General features: G+C 46.3%; 1 protein-coding gene across 2 annotated transcripts in view; it reads right to left on the reverse strand.

Annotated features, from left to right (window-relative positions):
- The window catches only part of BLM (BLM RecQ like helicase), a 117,425-nt gene extending 106,464 nt beyond the window's left edge, over positions 1 to 10,961 (reverse strand). For both annotated transcript variants that reach the window (XM_066355441.1, XM_066355443.1), the window contains exon 1: positions 10,875 to 10,961. The gene's annotated coding sequence lies outside the window, so the exon portion shown is untranslated. The remainder of the gene's footprint in view (positions 1 to 10,874) is intronic.
- Positions 10,962 to 11,161: the final 200 nt, after the last annotated feature.

Below are 11,161 nucleotides of genomic sequence, written 5' to 3' on the forward strand. Positions count from 1 at the left end.
CTCAGTGTATGATGAAGTTGACTACATGCTCCTTCTTACAACACAAGCCTTCTTTTAGACCCTCTTGACACAATTTATTCCTACTCATCCTGGAAAGGTCAATTTAACCATTACTTCCTTAAGGAAAACGCTGTATTTAGTAGTCACATAAAAGTGCTTAAGTCTGACCTGTGGTGGCGCAGTGGATAAAAGCATCGACCTGGAGTGCTGAGGTTGCCGGTTCGAAGCCCTGGGCTTGCTCAGTCAAGGCACATATGAGAAGCAACTACTACGAGTTGATGCTTCTCTCTCCTTCCCACTGCCCTCCCTCTCCCCACTCCTCTCTCTAAAATCAATAAATAAAATAAAAAAGATTTCTTAAAAAAAAAAAAAAAAAGTGCTTAAGAGCAGCCTGACCAGGCAGTGGCACAGTGGATAGAGCCTCGGACTGGGATGCAGAGGACCCAAGTTCGAGACCCCAAGGTCGCCAGCTTAAGCGCAGGCTCATCTGGCTTGAGCAAAAAGCCCACCAGCTTGAACCCAAGGTCGCTGGCTCCAGCAAGGGGTTACTCGGTCTGCTGAAGGCCTGCGGTCAAGGCACATATGAGAAAGCAACCAATGAACAACTAAGGTGTTGCAATGTGCAACGAAAAACTAATGATTGATGCTTCTCATCTCTCTCCGTTCCTGTCTGTCTGTCCCTGTCTATCTCTCTCTCTGACTCACTCTCCGTCTCTGTAAAAAAATAAACAAACAAACAAAAAAAGTGGTTAAGAGCAAAGTACATGAGTTTGCATCCTGGCACTGGCACTTACGAGCTAAGTGCCTTTGGACATATCATTTAACCTTTTTATACCTCAGATTCCTCATTTATACAATGCCTACCCGCCTCATATGGTTGGTATGTAAATTTGTGAAGCGCTTAGAATGGTATCTGGTAGATTGTAAGCAATATATAAATGTTTGATAAAGAAAAATACCCCAAGAATAAACTCATAATAATAAATACCTCTCAATTATAGTTAACATAGTTGCAATTCTACATTCACTTTTTGTTTTTTTACAGAGATAGAGAGAGTCAGAGAGAGGGATAGATAGGGATAGAAAGACAGGAATGGAGAGAGATGAGAAGCATCAATCATCAGTTTTTCATGCGACGCCTTAGTTGTTCATTGATTGCTTTCTCATATGTGCCTTGACCGTGGGCCTTAGCAGACCAAGTAACCACTTGCTCAAGCCAGTGACTTTGGGTCCAAACTGGTGAGCTCTGCTCAAACCAGATGAAACCGCGCTCAAGCTGGCAACCTACGGCTCTCAAACCTGGGTTCTTCGCATCCCAGTCCAATGCTCTATCCACTGCATCACTGCCTAATCAGGCTACATTCACTTTTTTTTTTTTTTTTCTGAAGCTGGAAACGGGGAGAGACAGTCAGACAGACTCCCGCATGCGCCCGACCGGGATCCACCCGGCACGCCCACCAGGGGCGACGCTCTGCCCACCAGGGGGCGACGCTCTGCCCCTCTGGGGCATCGCTCTGCCGCGACCAGAGCCACTCTAGCGCCTGGGGCAGAGGCCAAGGAGCCATCCCCAGCGCCCGGGTCATCTTTGCTCCAATGGAGCCTTGGCTGCGGGAGGGGAAGAGAGAGACAGAGAGGAAGGAGGGGGTGGGGGTGGAGAAGCAAATGGGCGCTTCTCCTATGTGCCCTGGCCGGGAATCGAACCCGGGACTTCTGCACGCCAGGCCGACGCTCTACCGCTGAGCCAACCGGCCAGGGCTACATTCACTTTTGTATAACTACTTGGTTGGTATTTCTTCTGCTAGATTGTAAACACTGCAAAATATAGGCCATTATTGATTTTATAACTGATAGCATCTCTGAGCACTTAATCAATATTTATTAAATGAAAGACTACAAACAATGTTAAAGAATATAGAAAGGATGTCTCATAGTGATCAACCATGGCTTGTGCCAGAATTGTAAAGCTGGTTTAACATTAAGTGAAGCCACTAATATGATATATCATCTTGACAGTTTAAGTAATAAAAATCAATATGATCTGTTCAATAAATTTTCAAAACACATTTCTAGTGGGGTTAAAAAACGCAAGCAATAAAGTACACTAATCTTAAGTATATGGGCTCAATATAGTTTTACTGATGTCTACAACTATGTAACCCACATTCAAATCAAGGTGTATATATAGAATGTTTCTAGCAACTCAAGTATGCTTTCTTGTGCCCCTTCCCAGTTAATACACCCCAGATAAACCACTATCTGACTTTAGCACCACAGATTAGTTTTGCCCATTCTTGAACTTCTTGATCTGCACATATGGAATCATACAGTATGTATTTTTTGAAAAAGCATCTGATAACACTCAAACCATTTCATATTTTTCAATGTGTGAGAGAGAGAGGGTGTGTGTGTGGGGGGGGGACAGATAGGGACAGAGACAGGGGAAGCATCAACTCATAGCTGTGGCACCTTAGTTGTACACTGATTGCTTTCTCATATGTGCCTTGAGGGGGGCTCCAGCCAAGCCAGTGACCCCTTGCTCAAGCCAGCGACCTTTGGGCTCAAGCCAAAAACCATGGGGTCATGTCTATGATCCCATACTCAAGCCAGCAAGCATGCACTCAAGCCAGTGACCTTGGGGTTTTGAACCTGGGTCCTCAGTGCCTCAGGCCAACATTCTATCTACTGCACTACTGCCTGGTCAGGCTCAAACCACTTCTAACAGATACATTATAACACAGAATTAGAAGTACTTAAAATCAAGACCCAATATAATATCTTATATCATATAATGGGGTGAATTCATTAGAAAATACAGGTAAAAACAAGACTGCTCTCTTATTTTCACTCCCATATTGAACATTCTTACTGGTATAAAAATATTCAAAAAGGAAAATACTAGAAAAAATGAAACATGCATATCACAACATGTAGACAATTTGATTACATACCAAAACAATCCAGTCATACCAATACATAATTAAAACTTCAGTAAAGTGGTTAAAATATATAAATTCACAAAAGTCCAATGCATTCTCATGTGGTAGTTATAACTAGAAAATAAACTTTTTAAAAGGCACTGAATTGGCCTGACCAGGCGGTGGCGCAGTGGATAGAGCGTCGGACTGAGATGTGGAAGACCCAGGTTCGAGACCCCGAGGTCACCAGCTTGAGCGCGGGCTCATCTGGTTTGAACAAAGCTCACCAGCTTGGACCCAAGGTCACTGGCTTGAGCAAGGGGTTCACTCAGTCTGCTGTAGCCTCTGGTCAAGGCACATATGAGAAAGCAATCAATGAACAACTAAGGTGTCGCAACGAAAAACTGATGATTGATGCTTCTCATCTCTCTCCATTCCTGTCTGTCCCTATCTCTATCCCTCTCTCTGACTCTCTCTCCGTCTCTGTAAAAAAAAAAAATTGTTAAAAGGCACTGAATTGGCCATGGCCGGTTGCTCAGTGGTAGAGCATCAGCCCAGCCTGTGGAAGTCCTGGGTTTGATTCCTAGCCAGAGCACACAGGAGAAGTGACTATCTACTTCTCTACCCCTCACTCTCTCGCTTCTCTATCTCTCTCTCTTCTCCTCCCCTCCTGCAACCAGGGCTCCATTGGAGTGAGTTGGCCCAGGAACTGAGGATGGTTCCATGGCCTCCGCCTCAGGTGCTAAAATGGCTCTAGTTACAAAGGAGCAAGGGCCCCAGATGGGCAGAGTATTACTCCCTACTGGGCTTGCCAGGTAGATCCCAGTGGGGGCACATAAGGAAGTCTGTCTCTGCCTCCCCTACTCTCACTTAAAAAAAAAAAAAAAGAAGAGGAAAAGGCATTCAATTAACACTAGCAATAAAAAATATTAAACAACTGCCTGACCTGTGGTGGCGCAGTGGATAAAGTGTCAACCTGGAAATGCTGAGGTTGCCAGTTCGAAACCCTGGGCTTGCCTGGTCAAGGCACATATGGGAGTTGATGCTTCCTGCTCCTCCCCCCTTCTCTCTCTCTGTCTCTCCTCTCTCTCTCCCTTCCTCTCTCTCTCTCTCTTTCTCTCTCTCTCTGCCTCTCCCTCTCCTCTCTAAAATGAATGGAAAAAAAAATTAAAAAAAAAAAAATTAAACAACTATCAATTAACCTAACAAAGACATACATCTTCATATGATGAAAATGACTAAATATTACTAGGAGAAATGAAAAAAGACTTGAATGGAGATATATTTCATATTCTTAAATAAAAAGTTTAAATATCATAAAGACAACAGTTCTTTATTAATTTATAACTTAACAAAATTCCCCTGTCCGGTTGGCTCAGCGGTAGAGCGTCAGCCTGGCGTGCAGGGGACCCGGGTTCGATTACCGGCCAGGGCACATAGGAGAAGCGCCCATTTGCTTCTCCACCCCTCCCCCACTCCTTCCTCTCTGTCTCTCTCTTCCCCTCCCGCAGCCAAGGCTCCATTGGAGCAAAGATGGCCCTGGCGCTGGGGATGGCTCCTTGGCCTCTGCCCCAGGCGCTAGAGTGGCTCTGGTCGCGGCAGAGCGACGCCCCGGAGGGGCAGAGCATCGCCCTGGTGGGCGTGCCGGGTGGATCCCGGTCGGGCGCATGCGGGAGTCTGTCTGACTGTCTCTCCCCGTTTCCAGCTTCAGAAAAATATAAATAAATAAATAAATAAATAAATAAATAAATAAATAAATAACTTAACAAAATTCCAATTGGCCTGACCAGGTGGTGGCGCAATGAATAGAGCATTGGCCTGGACACCGAGGACCCAGCTTGAGCATGGGCCAATTCAGCTTGAGCGCAAGCTCACCAGCTTGAGCACATGTTGCTGGCTTGAGTGTGGGATCATAGACATGACCCCATGGTCGTTGGTCACACAAGAGCCCAAAGTCGCTGGTTTGAGTAAGAGGTCACTGGTCAAGGCACTATGGGAAGCAATCAATTCACAACTAAAATGCCACAACTACACGTTGATGCTTTTCATCTCTCTCCCTTCCTGTCTGTCTCTCAAAAAAAAAAAAAAAAACTTATAAAATTTATTTGACAAAAGCACAAGAATACTAAATAACACTGTAGTGGGAACTAGCATTAGAAATATTATAATTGCCAGGCCATGGCCAGTTGGCTCAGTGGCAGAGTATCAGTCCAGCATCTGGATGTCCTCCTGGGTTTGAATGTTTGATTCCTGCACAGGGCACACAGGAGAAGTGACATCTGCTTCTTCACATCTGTTCCCCCACACAAACACACACACACCCTCTCTCTCTCACACATTGAAAAATATGAAATTGTTTGAGTGTTATCAGATGCTTTTTCAAAAAATACATTGAAAATACTTACTGTATGATTCCATATGTGCAGATCAAGAAGTTCAAGAACGGGCAAAACTAATCTGTGGTGCTAAAGTCAGATAGTGGTTTATCTGGGGTGTATTAACTGGGAAGGGGCACAAGAAAGCATCTGCTTCTCCCCCACTCTAGCGCTATGGCTTGATTGGCTCCAGCCCCTGGTGGTGAGGATGGCTCCATGGCCTCTAACTCAGGTGCTAAAAATAGCTAGGTTGCTAAGCAACAGAGCATTGCCCCACAGGGGGCTTGCCAAAATCCCAGTCTGGGACATGTGGGAGTCTGTCTCTCTGCCTCCCCTGCTCTCACTTAACTTAAAAAAAAAAGGAAGTTTAAAAAGTTTTACTGAAACACAACCATGCCCATTTGTTCACATACTGCCCACAGCGGCTTGAGCACCATAGTTGAATAGTTATGAAACATGAGAATGTTTGGTCCGCAAAGCCTAAAATATTTGCTATCTGGCCATTTACAAAAAAGATTTTTTGACAGTTGCTCTAGATTATTGCTGCATAAAATAGGTAATTATTAAGTACATTAAATCACTGACAAAAAACTTAAAAAATTATCAGGCCAAAATCTAAATCAAAGTGGGAGCCCAGAAAGGTAAGGAGAGCATTAAAGTTGCTTCTCTCCTGATGACAGCTGTCTAATCCTGAGAAATGGAACATCAGTTTTGATAGCCCTGGAGGAAAAAAGGTTCTGAATCAAAGTTGGGGACCATCCAACATTGGAAGTATTCATTCCCCTATAAAACTAGCACACCAAAAGGCTACTTCATTTGGGGAAAGGTAAACCAAAATTCCAAAATTAAACCCCACTTCTATCTCCAGGTGTCTGTCTGTAAGTAGTTACTTGTTACTGAGGGATTGAGTGGGACAGACCCTGAAACCACAAGCCCAAGAATCTTTTCAACCCAATTTTTATACCTGCATCATCATAATCAAACCTCAAGTCATGAATTTAGGTTAAAATGATCCTAGCTCCAAGGCACCTGGCAGAAGCAAATGCAAAAACATCTCTAGAGGAGTACATTTTTATCTTAGGCCTTACATAATGCCTACAAACAATTTTTCAAGACAGTGTGTATCAAACAGACAAAAATAGCCAAGCACACGAGGAAATAAGAATGAGAACTAGTTTAACAGAAGCAAACAATATCAGGCATAAAAGTATATAGCAATTAAACTTACTACACTTAGAAATATAAAAGACAGCTTGAAACAAGCAGAACTTTCCAATCAGGGTGGAGGTTGTAAAGATGGGTAGTCTATGCACTATTTGTACAACAGACTTGTGCAATGATTTGTATCAGGCAATGGAGACCCACAGGGGCTTTCGGCATTTAGCTCCCAAGAGTATATTGCAAATACTTTGGATCTCTTGTTCTAGCCTTTCTTCTCTTAAAAGAAATATATTTTAAAAAATAAAGAGCCCTGGCCGGTTGGCTCCGTGGTAGAGCACTGGCCCAGCATGTGGATCTTTCAGGTTTGATTCTGGTCAGGGCACACAGGAGAAGCACCCATCTGCTTCTCCGCTTCTCCCCCTCCAGCAGCCATGGCTCAAATGGCCCCAGGCACTGATGGTGGCTCCGTGGAGCCTCTGCCTCAGGTCTAAAATAGATTGGTTGCAAGCATGGCCCCAAATGGGCAGAGCATCAGCCCCAGACAGTGGTTGCCGGGTGGATCCCGGTTGGGACACATGGGGAGTCTGTCTCTCTATCTCCCTTCCTCTCACTTGGAAAAAAAAAAAAAGAAAAAAAGAAAGAAAGAAAGAAAAGGGCTTGGCCGGATAACTCAGTTGGTTAGAGCATTGCTCCAAAGCACAGAGGTTGCCTATTCAATCCATGGTCAAGGAACATACAGGGATAAACCAACATTCCTGTCTCTCTCTCTTTCTTTCTCTATAATCAAGAAAAAAAAAATACATATGTACTAAAATAAGTGTATAATATTAACAATACATTTAATATATATATATTTGTTTTATATTTTTAATTTTCAATATTTCAAATATACAGAAAACTACAGCCTGACTTATGGTGGTGCAATGGATAAAACATCAACCTGAAATGCTGAGGTCGTGGGTTTGAAACCTTGGACTTGCCTGGTCAAGGCACATATGGGGGTTGATGCTTCCTGCTCCTCCCTACCCTATCTAAAGAACTAAAATCTTTAAAAGAAAGTACAGCCTGACCTGTGGTGGCGCAGTGGATAAAGCGTCGACCTGGAAATGCTGAGGTCGCCAGTTCGAAACCCTGGGCTTGCCTGGTCAAGGCACATATGGGAGTTGATGCTTCCAGCTCCTCCCCCCTTCTCTCTCTCTGTCTCTCCTATCTCTCTCTCTCTCTGTCTGTCTCTCCCTCTCCTCTCTAAAATGAATTTAAAAAAAAAAAAAAAAGCCCTGGCCGGTTGGCTCAGAGCGTCGGCCTAGCGTGCGGAGGACCCGGGTTCGATTCCCGGCCAGGGCACATAGGAGAAGCGCCCATTTGCTTCTCCACCCCTCCGCCGCGCTTTCCTCTCTGTCTCTCTCTTCCCCTCCCGCAGCCAAGGCTCCATTGGAGCAAAGATGGCCCGGGCGCTGGGCATGGCTCTGTGGCCTCTGCCTCAGGCGCTAGAGTGGCTCTGGTAGCAATATGGCGACGCCCAGGATGGGCAGAGCATCGCCCCCTGGGGGGCAGAGCACAGCCCCTGGTGGGCGTGCCGGGTGGATCCCGGTCGGGCGCATGTGGGAGTCTGTCTGACTGTCTCGCCCTGTTTCCAGCTTCAGAAAAAAGAAAAAAAAAAAAAAGAAAAAGAAAGTACAGAGGCCTGACCTGTGGTGGCGCAGTGGATAAAGCATTGACCTGGAAATGCTGAGGTCGCCGGTTCAAAACCCTGGGCTTGCCTGGTCAAGGCACATATGGGAGTTGATGCTTCCAGCTTCTCCCCACCCTTCTCTCTCTCTGTCTTTCCCTCTCCTCTCCTCTCTAAAATGAATAAAAAATTTAAAAAAAAAAGTACAGAAAATAGAATAACCATGTACCCACCAACCAAATTTAAGAATTTAACTTCTACCCTATTTCTCTCTTTTAAAGTATAAAACATTTCAAATATATTTTTATATATTTTAAAGATTTTATTTATTGATTTTAGAGAGAGGAAAGGTGGGGAAGGAGAAGGAAGCATCAACTGGTAGTAGCTGCTTCTCATATGTACCTTGATCAGGCAAGTCCAGGGTTGGGGTTTCAAACTGGAAACTTCAACATTCCAGGTTGACATATTATCCGCTGCGCCACCACAGGTCAGCACAAATATATTTAAAATCCCACTCACTCCCCTTATCCTGTTCCCTTCCTGTCCTTCTCATAAATCATTATTCCAAAGTGGATGTGGGTAATTTCCCTGCACATTGTTATTTAATAACACATCTAACACTATGTTCTTTGCCCAGTTGATTCAGTGGTAGAGCATCCACCCAGTGTGTGGAAGTCCCAGGTTCGATCCCCAGTCAGGGCACACAGAAGGGCCCATCTGCTTCTCTCTCTCTCTCCCTCTCCTGCAGCTAAGGCTCAATTGGAGCAAGCTGAACCACGGCACTGAGGATGGCTCCATAGCCTCCATCTCAGGTGCTAAGAGCTCAGTTGCTGAGCAACGGACAAATGCCCCAGAAGGGCAGAGCATCGCCCCCTAGTGGGTTTGCCAGGTGTATTCTGGTCTGGGGGCATGCAGAAGTCTGTCTCTGCCTCCCCTCCTCTAACAGAAAATTTTTTTTTTAAATTATATTTACTGACTTTAGAAAGAGAGGGAGGCAGGGATAGAAAGAGGGAGGAATGGGGGAAGAAGAGGCATTTGCTATTCCACTTATTTATACATTCATTGGGGTTTTTTGGTTTTTGAGATAGAAAAATAAGAATCAACTCATAGTTGCAGCACTTTAGTTGTCCATTGATTGCTTCTCATTGTAGCCTTCACCAAAGGAGCAAGGAGTTCAAGCCAGCAATCACAGGATCATGTACAGGAGCCACGCTCAAGCCAGTGACACTGAGCCTAAGCCAGATGGGCCTGCGCTCAAGCTGGTGACCTCAGGGTTTCGAACCTGGGTCTTCAGCGTTCCAGGTAAATGCTCTAGCCACTGTGCCACCACTGGTCAGGCCATTGGTTTATTCTTGATGTGCCCTGACTAGAAATCCAACCTACAGGACAAAGGCCACGTGGAGGAGGCCAGGAGAAGCAGCCAAGATGGTGGAATGCTGAGGGAGAAGCCAGTTTGTGCAGAGAGAATGAGATGGGGAACAGAGAGGAATAAGTCTGGTGAGCTAGAAACCTTTGATTCTAGGAAACTCGGTTAAGTCTGTAGCTATGTGAGCACTGAATGAGTGGGTTTTGGAGCCCAGTGTGTGTTTTTACTTGCCTGCCAGGTGCAAGCTAGGATTAAAGATAATGGCCCACCAAAAAAAAAAAAAAGAAATCCAACCTACAACCCCACAACCTTGGCTACTGTCACAACGCTCTAACCAACTAAGCACCCAGCCAGGGCCCGTCTTTGCTCAGTTTAACTCTGGGTTTCCTCATCAGTGCAATGAAGGCATCAGCCACCTCTCCAGAAATTCTCCTCCCAGCGGGCAGTGTGGCCCAGCTAACAAAATATTTCCCCCACACGATGGAAGGAAACCGAGGCACTTAGTTAAGCGACGGTAGAGTCACAGAGGGGGATTCGAACCCGGGCGACTGGACCACACCCTCTGTTGGGGTCTGGATAAGCTATCGTTATTAAAATAAGAGTGCCAAGCACGTGGCACACAGTGACACTCAAAACACCTGGCTTGCCTGAAGAGGCGGTGGCGCAGTGGATAGCGCATCAGACTGGGATGCGGAGGACCCAGGTTCGAGACCCGGAGGTCGCCAGCTTGAATGCGGGCTGACCTGGTTTGAGCAAAGCTCACCAGCTTGGACCCAAGGTCGCTGGCTCGAGCAAGGGGTTACTCGGTCTGCTGAAGGCCCGCGGTCAAGGTACATATGAGAAAGCAATCAATGAACAACTAAGGTGTCGCAACGAAAAACTAATGATTGATGCTTCTCATCTCTCTCCGTTCCTGTCTGTCTGTCCCTGTCTATCCCTCTTTCTGACTCTGTCTCTGTTAAAATAAATAAATAAATAAATAGATAAAACCAAACAAACAAACAAAAACAAACACCTGGCTCAAGACTGGGAGGCCAAAGAGCACAGCAGCATTTTGGTTTCGCCGCAGAAGGGAAATGGGGACACGGGAGCGGCCTAGGCTGGGCCCAGCCGGCGACTACCCCGAGGCAGACACCACCGTACACGACAGGCACCGGTGTACTCGAACGAGAATACAATGGGCGACAACCCGGCTCGGCTCAGCCCGGGGCCTGTTTCCTTCAGGGAACCGTCTCTGCGGTCGCCCGGGCTGCCCGCGAAACGACAGGACTAGGCGGGCCGAGTGGGGCCGAGAAATGGGGTAGTCGGCCAGGCTTTCCTCTCCAGTGGAGCCGGAATGCCGAGCTGGGCCGGGGCGGGCCGGCTTTAAGCCCGCGCGCCTCACTCACCTCTTCCTTAGGCTCCAGGCAGAACCAGGGTCCAAACTCCCCGCGCAGCGGTCTCCGCCTGTGCGCCGCGCGCCAGCTCACTTCGCGCCAGAAGTTAGCAGATTCCGATTGGCTGCGTCCTAAGAACACTGACCAATACTGTGGCGCTTTGTCACCTGTTCCCGCTCCCATGGGCTTCCGGGGCGGGGCCACAACTCGGCGCTGAGCAACAACGTGTTTCCAAAGCCCAATCATAACTCAAAATGCCAGGTCAGGTGACTACGGTTAAATCCCGGGGCTTCCAGGGC

The sequence above is a fragment of the Saccopteryx leptura genome, chromosome 13 (genome assembly GCF_036850995.1).
Source record: "Saccopteryx leptura isolate mSacLep1 chromosome 13, mSacLep1_pri_phased_curated, whole genome shotgun sequence".
In the NCBI taxonomy this organism is placed as follows: Eukaryota; Metazoa; Chordata; class Mammalia; order Chiroptera; family Emballonuridae; genus Saccopteryx; species Saccopteryx leptura.